This window comes from Phacochoerus africanus, chromosome 6, assembly GCF_016906955.1.
Source record: "Phacochoerus africanus isolate WHEZ1 chromosome 6, ROS_Pafr_v1, whole genome shotgun sequence".
Classification (NCBI taxonomy): domain Eukaryota; kingdom Metazoa; phylum Chordata; class Mammalia; order Artiodactyla; family Suidae; genus Phacochoerus; species Phacochoerus africanus.
This window is the reverse complement of record NC_062549.1, coordinates 105841598-105851270: the sequence shown is the minus strand read 5'-3', so window position 1 is coordinate 105851270 and position 9673 is coordinate 105841598.

Below are 9673 nucleotides of genomic sequence, written 5' to 3'. Positions count from 1 at the left end.
ATATGTGGAATAGTTACAAAGCCAAAGTCTATTTTAAGCAGGCTTCTCCTTCGTAACATGAATGAGCTTTTAAAGTTTTGTTTTATAAAACTTCAGTTTTTGCTGGAATTTATCAGGGGTATGGATAGATAAGAGAGCTTCAAGGAGCCTGGGGTAGGGTGGGGTGGGGATGGCAGTGGCAGGGGTGAGGAAGGGTGTTGGAAGTAAGGTCTGAGGAAGGAGGTGACAGTGGGAAGATGAGCAACTAATGGAGGGGAGATATTTAGACAGATGGTCTAGCAGCCACGTTATCATCAGAAAATAATTATCATTAAATACCCATGTGTGCCACTAATAGCAACATGGGGATTACTGATATGGCCAAATCTAGGAACCAAGGTAGGTAAGCTAGTGTTTCTCATTTAATCAAAACAGGAGGGCTTTTTGGAGGAGGTGGACATTTAAGATAATGTGTAGAAAGAATGCTGGCTGAGAAAAAGAGCAAGGCTTGGCCTTGGCCCTGGGGTAGCCTGTGTGGGCTGCTGGTCATGTCCTATTCACTTTGTCTATTTTTTTAAAAAAATAATCCTCCTTTAATGTATTGAAAAGTTTACACATTATTAGATAAATTTCTCTTTTTTAAAATTAATTTGTTTTATTATCTATTTTTAATATCTTTGCCAGTCCTTTGTCTAGTTCAAACACTGCAAAGCAGTGGAAGAATTTCAGCAGAGAGCTGTGCTAACTTCCAGCAAGGCACGCTCTACCTCCACAGCTTAAACCATCCCCTCTCTGCAGAGTCTGACTTTGACTCCTGCCTGAGGTCTCCCTCAAATTTCACCCTGCTGGCTAGACTTCTCCAAATGTGTCCAATTGGTACTTCACATTTGAAGAGTGTAAAATATAATTTTCTTATCATTCCTCTCTTTTCTTCTGCTTACATCCAACTTTACTCTAGATGCATGCCACATTTTTTTCCTATGATTTTTCATTCCAGTCACCACCACCACCATCCTCTTCTCAGACCAAATTACGTCACAACTAGTATACCCATGTGGCTGTATTTCCCATCACCCTGCCTCCCCCCATACTGTCTCTTCTCTCATGTGTTCACGCTAGTGGTGCCTTCCATATACAGTCCAGCTTAAGAAATACTGACTGAATGCTTAATATGTGCACAAGGCCTGGTACTTAATAGACCTCAATAAATATGTCTGGAATTAAACCAAATTGAAGTACTTTGAAGATGCATGCATTCTCTTTCAAGAAGACAAATACAAAGTCATTAACCCGAAACAACTGAACAAAGGGGAGGAAAGATTCGTGTAAAAGGAGGGTCTGGAGAAGAACTTCCAGACAGTCTGAGATAGTGGGCTGTGTCCTGAGGGGAGATCTAGGAGCTTTTGCTGGTCAGTGATAGACTTGCAACCAAGTACAACCCTGTACTTCCTCCTTATAGGACCTGGGCATTAACTATCTCTGGACCTGTGTTTTCTCATTTTCAGGGTGATAATTTAAAACTGTGTCATCACTAGGGTCCCCTCTAGGGGACAATTCTTTGATTGTTTTGTTGACTTTTGGCTATTTTCCAACTCTGCCCAAGGGCTTAGGGTTGGGGTAAAGACTGATGACTTAGTTCTGAAATGAGTAACTCAGTAACCTATTTGTAAACATGGGACCTTGAGACAATAAACACGGCACCAGGCCTGCCAGTTTATATTGAGCCAACAGACAGAGATACATGAGTGATGGGCCCCTGGAGGGCTTTAGTCTGCATCACCCTTCTTCCTGATTGGAAATGATAATTGTGGCTGTCCCCCAGGATGGCTGTAATTTCCCCACCTGGTGCAGGACTTAGTCACCACCCCCTGCTCCTGTGAAAGTTCACCTTACTCTTTACTCTCTTAGCCCAAAGTCCTACCATAGTCCTCGTTTATAGTGATGTGCACATCGCTTCACAAGATGCAGGCATATCCCCATGCTAGACCATCAGGTAAACCTGGGACCTCAAATAGCTAAGGGATTCAGGGAGGCTCCTTTCGCCCTGAACACAGACTTCTGAGAGTCTGGTTCCAGTATTTACTAATGCAAATTTTAAATTGTCAGGAGAGAACTTATGAGGTCAAAACAACTCCAACTTTAAATATTACTTAGCATTTCCCCCACCAGTTGCCTAATGTGGCGTACATGGCCTAATTTCCCTGGCTTATTTAATGCCAAAATATTAGTTTTGAGGAACAGTACTGTGGGCCTGGGAATGATCTCATGAAAAATATATCATATATCTTTTAATTCTTCCTAAATCTGGGAGGGCTTATTGTCATCAAGGATAATACATTTGGTCAGCCTAACAAGTCTAGGAAAATATTAATTTGGGTCCAATGATAAGATTAATAAAGGAAATCTTCGCCAAATGCATGCATTCTTTGCTCTTCCAGCCAAGCTAATTTGCTCTCAGAATCCTCTCTGTCCCAGCAACTTTTTATTCCTTTGCCTCTATCAGGGTTTGACTCTTCCCTGTAATGACCTTCACCCTCTTCTCCTTAGAATTGTGTCATTGGAATCCTCCCGAGCTCATTCCTTCTAGAAGTCTTCCATTGTCAAGATATCCAGTTGGAGGATCACAGAGGTGTGTGACAGTGGGCAAGACTCTAACCCCTGTGCCCCATTATTTTCTTAATCTTGGAAATGAGTTGAGAGGACGTTAAGGATCTGTCTAGCTCTGGCTATGAGCTGTAGCTCAAGATGCGGAAACCTGTGTGTGTGCATTTACCTTCTTTGTAACAACTAGATTGCAGATCCAGGTATACGGAGAACAGAAGGAGATCTGTGGCTCTGTTTGAATAGAAATAAAACATAGAAAACACATTTCATCCCTCTCTGCCAAGCTGACTTTCTTCCTCTTCAGATTAATGTTATCTCCACCCTTCCTGACATCCACCCTGTAGGGACAGGCTCATTTTTGATTCTTCCTGCTCCTGTAGGCCTCCTTCCCATTTCAGGTCACCATAGTCTGAATCCTGTTATTAGGATATACTGCATGAAATTGCCTTTTTTTTTTTTTTTTGTATGTCAAAAAATGGTCTAATATTGGCAGTTTCATAGGTCAACCTAATGCAAAAGCTTTTGTAGAAGCTGTTCTCTCTGTCTTGACCGACAGACCTCTGCGCCTCTCTTAAGGCTTTACTCAGGTGTGAGCTTTACCTCTGCAGCTTTCCCTGACCAATTGGGCTCTCACTGTACTGCCCTTGTGCTCGATGAGGTCTGGGTATGAGTAAGAAATCAATGGCATGTTCCAGTGGGGAAGTCAAAGAGGGCCTAGTGAGGGCACTATTTATAAAATTGTAGGCAGAATGAAGGGAAACTAGAAGGGACGTTGAAGCACCTGGGGCTGGTGACACCAAAGAGCCATTACCCACCCCAGGGCTGAAGAAGCAGGGGCAGAAGGGATTACTGCAGCCCAGAGAGGGGGGCCCAGGAGGGGTGGCCTTCAGCAGAGAAATGCAGCTACTTCCAACCTGTAGGCCAGCAGGGAGGAAGCCACGGAACAAATAAATACCCAGTCCTTTCTTTCTTCCTGTTGGGCCATCTCTTCTTCTGCCTCTCATTTGCAAAATCCAATCAGAAGCCAGAAGCCAGAAGCTGTAAGGACCTGTTGTCCTTACAGATGAGCCTCTTGGGTCGTGGGTCAGGGTGGTGATGGTGGGGTCTGCTGGGGTCAGGAATGGCTGGCTTGGAAGAGAATGGGTGACCCTACTGCCAACATTTATCATAAATTTCCATTTGTGTCTTGAAGAAGCAGGAAATTCTGGAAGAATTATACAAATTATCCTTTGTGAGGAATGCAGGAGACTGGGGAATGTTTTAAGAGATATTGGGTTTTTTAAAAAGTTGGACATTATTTCAAATATAAGAAAGTACAGCAATAATATAACAGACACCTGATATACCTATGCCAGATTTGAGTAATTGTTACTATTTTATCATATTTGTTTCAGATACTTATTTAGAGAGGTAAACTACTATAGCCATCTCTCCCATTACCCTCCCTTCTCCTAAGTAACCACTTTTCTGAAGTGTATCAGGTCTCCATAATTTTGTTACACATCCACAAACAACATGCCTTGTCTTGTGTGCTGAACTATATATAAATAGCATCCTACTCTGCATATCTTTTACAACTTCTTTTGTTTTTACTCAGCTGCATATTTTTGAGATCTATCCATGTTTACTAAGTTAGATCTAGTTCAGTCATTGTTAACAGCTGCTCATTATGTGGCTACTTCATAATGTCTTTACCATACCTATATTGATGACTACTGAGGTTGTTCCAGGGTTTTTTTCCTTTTCTTCTTCTTTTTTTTTTAAATTGCTGTTCCAAATAATGGTACATTAAACACCTTTGTACCTGTGTACTGTGCCAGAACACCTCTGAGATACAGATCTGCAAGTGGAATTGGTGGGTCACAGGCAATATGCATCTTCCACTTCACTGGCGGTGCTGTTAGCCTCCACACTGTTGCACCAGTTTACAGAGCTGTGGAGCAGAAGGCAGGGGCATGTGAGGATAATCCTAAGAGTCTTCCCTTAGTCTGGGTTTGGTGGAGCAATGAAGAACTCTGCTTCTGGGTTCCTTCCTCTTATCTATGACCTTGGTCCCAAAGGGAGAGGAAGAGCAAGGTCAATATTTGCCAGTGACAGCTTATAATTTTCCTTGGAGAGCCCTTTGGGAGAAGAAAGTCTGTTTTATGTGCTCAGGGGTGAGAGAGGTGCTGTGAAAGGAATAGTGAAGACTATTTTCTAAATGCTTACTACATGACAGGCACTTTTATTTTCCTTTATTTTTACCTGTTTTTGATTAAGAAATAAAACCCTCATTCAGAAATATATATAAAATAAATGTGCCTAGTAAGTTATAACAAAGCACATATCCGTGTAACCCCCACCCAGGCCAAGAGAGAGAACACTGTCACTTCCTTCCTGCCATTCCTCTATCCCTCAAAGCTAATCATTATTTAACTTGTAATGCTGTAGTTTAGTTTAGTTTGTTTTTAAATTTATCTAACTAGGACTACACAGTAATTTTTCTTTTGTGTCTAGTCTCTGTGACTCATTCATGTTGTTATATGTACCTGGAGTTTGCACATTTCAATACTGTGTGGTATGACATTTTACATATACACCATAATCTATCGATACATTTTTTCTCTCGATGGACATTTGAGTTGTCTTAAGTTTTGATTCTTACAAAGAAAGTTACTCTGAACATTCTTGACCATGTCTTCTGGTGCCCATATACATGCATTTCTGTGGGATGTATCCTGGGTTACAGGATATGAGTGTCTTTCATACTTAATGTCAAACTATTTTTCAGAAAGGCTGTGCCAATTGATGCGACCACTGGTAATAGATGAGAAATGCTGTTGCTCCAAATCCTTACCAATACTAATTATTTAAAGTTTTAAAACTTTTAGCCAGGCTGTAGAAATGTAGAGCTGCTTACCTCACTGTGGTTTTAGTTTGCATTTTTTTAATTTTATGACCAATGAGGTTAAACAGCTTTTCCTACTTATTGGCCATAGGGGTATTATCCTTTGTAAAGTGCCTGTTTAAATCCTTTTCTTTTCATTTGTAGCTGCATTATCATTAGGTACCTTTTCTACCTTTTACATTACTATGGGAGACGGTGTTGCTAAACTTTCTGTCACAACATTGCAATGATCTCCTTTCTTCAAGTTTCCAACAAGATTTTCCTCACTTTCCTTTTTTGATTAAGAAATAAAACCCCTATTCAGAAATATATATAAAATATATATATTTTAATATATGACCTAAATACATAAAATATAGTATATATTTTAATATATAAGACCTCACCAGTAATGTCCTCAGAATCTAACAATTTGTTCTAGGCAATTTAGGCTTTAATTAGTGCTCTCCTTAAAGTCCATTGAGAGAGGAGCTAATGATTAACACATGAGAGCATCTAGGTCTAGGTCAGTGCTGACTGTTAAAGAAAATAAACACACGCACAGACACGTAGAAAATCCAAACTGACCTAATTTTACAGATGGGGAAACGGTGATTCAGAAGGGTGAAGTGACTTGCCCAAGGTCACATGGCCAATTAGTAGTAAAGAAGGAACTAAAACCAATTCTTCTACCTCTTTATGCATTGAACTTTCCAGGTACCATATGGCTTGGATTTCCATCATGTTCCATGGTTACCAAAAGGCCCCTCCTAGTGAGAATTATTAGTGGCAGTATGTGGGAAAGCAAAGGGAAGAATGTTAGGGTTTTCTGCAAGAATATTCATTGTTTTAATACTTTGTAGTCGGCAAACTAATGCTTGGAGAGCTAACGCTGCTCATGGGAACATTCCATTGGTATTCTGAAGATATGAGATGTTGACAGTGACAAGAGTGAAGGATTATCTCCCACTCCTCCTCTTTCTTTTTTTTCTTAATTAATTAATAGGCTTTTACCCCAAATTTTATTGAGATGTAATTGACCAATAAAATTGTCTTGTCTTTGCTTTTGTTTCAGGAGTGATGAGGCAGGGATCTTTGAAGACAGTTTTCATTTTCTTAGTTACTTTTTCTTTGGAAGTCAAGTTTATAGCACATGTTCAAAAAAACTAGATTATGGATAATTTGGCTCACCTGCCTGTATGAGTGACTGTAAGTGAAAATCAGCCAATAAACTCTTCTGAGATTCTGATACATATTTCCATTTGTCTACGGGGCTTAAGGATGGGGACCCACAGATACCTCCAATTCAGCATATTCCCAATTGAACTCATTGCCTTTCTCTCTCAACCTGCTCCGCCTCTTATAATTTAAAAAATCTTAGAGACCTTTTTAGTCACTCAATATGGAAACTTTGGATTTCTCTATTTTCTTCAGAGGAATTCTTTTAACTACTGTAGATATATTTTTTGAATATGCTCTTTTCTCCACATCCCCACTGCTGCTGCCTTACTTTAAGTCTCCATTCATTCATTCACTGCTGAAGGACATTTATTCCTTCATCGTGCTTGCACTGTGTCAGCCATTCTGCTCTGTGCTGGGATACAGAGGTGAACAAGACAGGGTGCTTGTCCACAGGGAACTTATCTCTATTAGGGGGTGGGGAAGAATACAAAAACAAAGAAGGACAGTACCATGTGGTATGTTTTACCTACATCATTTCTCTGCTAACTGTTACAAAAGATCGTGACCTCTCTCTGCTTTTTTCTCCTTCCTGGTCCATTCTCTTCACCGCTCTCAGTATCACCTTTCTGAAGTACAGATCCGATCATGACCATGACCATGACCATCTCTGTCTCTTTGTCTCCTGAAGAATGAAGGCCAAAGTCCTTAGTATGCTGTTCCTTCACGAGCTTTTGAAGGCTAGTCCAAAACTCTCCATCCCTTGTTCTCTATGCTTTAGTCACATTAGGCTACTAGTAGATCTCCAGATACTCCACATGTAATCTTACATTTCTGTGTCTTTTTTTTTCTTGGTCCTTTTGCCTTGGATATCTTTCAGATCTCATTTATCACCTGGCTAGCTCTTACTCATCTTCCGTCTCTTACTCATCATTTACCTTCCTCAACTTCCCTACCCTGAGGCAGAATTAATTATATCCTCCTTTTAAAATACCACTATTACTATAGAATTTGTATTTTTGCATTGTATTTAATTCATAGCTTAGATGTTGAGTTTCCTTCCAGCACCTAGCATAATGCTCGATATATGTTTTTCGAGTGATTGAGGAAAAAGTATAAAGTACTGAAAATATACCATGTACCATTGTAAAGGGTATTTTAATTTTTACTGATAATATATTGTGAAAAAGTAAGCGGAGTCTCCAAGTGCCTGGACTGGGTAATCAAAATTCCTGCATTTGGAAATCAAAGGAAGTTTCCAGTCATCTTTTTATCCTTTCTCTTTCATGTGAAGTTTGGGGATATGAGTTGGGACATTTCTATTAGGCTATCCTGAGTTTCCAAAATGTAATACGGGACTGAGTGACCTTAGGAGTTCCCATCAGAGAAGTAGTGCTGAGAGAGAGAATACGTCAGGGATGCTGGAGGTCAGGAGAAAGTCCCACTTTCACTTTGTTGATGAGATTGAAGTTCTTTCACAATCTGTCTCATGGTTCTGGTGGTGAGGTATATGTGAATGTGCATGTGGCAATACTTGGAGATAATTTAAAACCTTAGACATGAGATGACCTGGATATGATTCACCCATTGCTGTCAGCGCATCTTCCTTAACTTTATGAGTAAGTGGCAAGATATCTGAGCCTAAGTGCTTTTTCCTACCAAACCCTGCCTTGAGAGTGCAAACAGGATGCTTCAGGAAAGAATCTGCCCCACATCCAATTGAATAAGGATTTTTCATACATTTGGGAAAAATCACTCTGAAAAATTTCAGCCTTTATTGCATATTAATCCCCAGAATTTCATTTCATGGAATGTCCACTATTTCAAAACATTTCCCACAGGGAATTCTATCAATGGATAAGAAGTCTGCAGAAGGTTACGGATAAGGGCTGGAATTCTTTCCTTTCTTTTTAGAAGCTAAATTTCCAAGAACTAAATCTCATGATCCCTAGACCTGGTTTAGGGTTGCGTGCTTTCAGGCTCTCAAAGTGTTGGAGCTGGAAGAAACTTGAAGGAACATCTTGTTCAGCCCTCTCACTTGACAGATGGGGTCGGGAAGATAAGTGGCCTTTTAAGATCACTTAGCTTGTTGGCATAGAGCTGGGACAAAGACCCAGGTCTCCTAACTCTCAGCCCAGGGATCTTTCCTCTACATCAAGTTAGACACAGGCAAGTTCCTGTATGAGATGAATGGAGCAGTTTTAAAGTTTAGATATAGGACTGTAAACATTTTGAGTATGGCCATGTCCCCTGCTTTGCTGACACCTGGACCTCACTGTAGGCCAGCTATCAGAGGCAGCCCTCTAGGAGGGCTAGGAGGCTTGAGCTGTCAGTCCTTATCTTGGACCTATTCTTAAAGGAGCTATAGATGCCAGTGTTAATGATGGATCAATATTTAATGTAGATTTTGGGTGCTAGCTAATTCAATGAACTCGTATCTGCTTGCCTTCCTATTACTGTAAGGAATCTCTAGCCCATCCTTAACCTTCAGCCTCCTCGGTACTGCCTCCTACCCACTGTGACAGTCCTGCTCTCCTCTCTTCCTCCCCAGGTTGCCCACCCTCCGCCATCCAGGATACCTTCACGCTCCCTCTCTGGGACTCTTCCACTGGGCCCAGTAGAACCTGTGTTCTATTGAAAACAAATAGAACTCCACTTTTCCCTACAGCCTTCTTTCTACCTCCTTATTGCAACACAAACTTGCCTTTTCCCTGGATGCTGTCCCTGTAGCTTTCTCCAACAGAGGCTTCCCTTCTCTCATTCCCAACGGCTCACAGTGAGGGGAGGCTGAGGAGTGTGGGCGCCTTCATTTCCCTCCAGATTATACTTATTAGTCATCCTCTGGCCCTCTCAATCTTTGTACTATTATTTAAAAAATTCTTTATGACTCACCACATCTTCCTCAAGAAGTGTATTTCTTCCAGATCCTTTCTTCTCTCTTTAAGCCTTGAACAATAATTCCACTTCCTCAGGCTGCATGGATAGCTCCATGTCCTTCCTTTAGAATGATTGAGGCTCAGAGTTGTTGTCGTGGCTCAGGGGAAA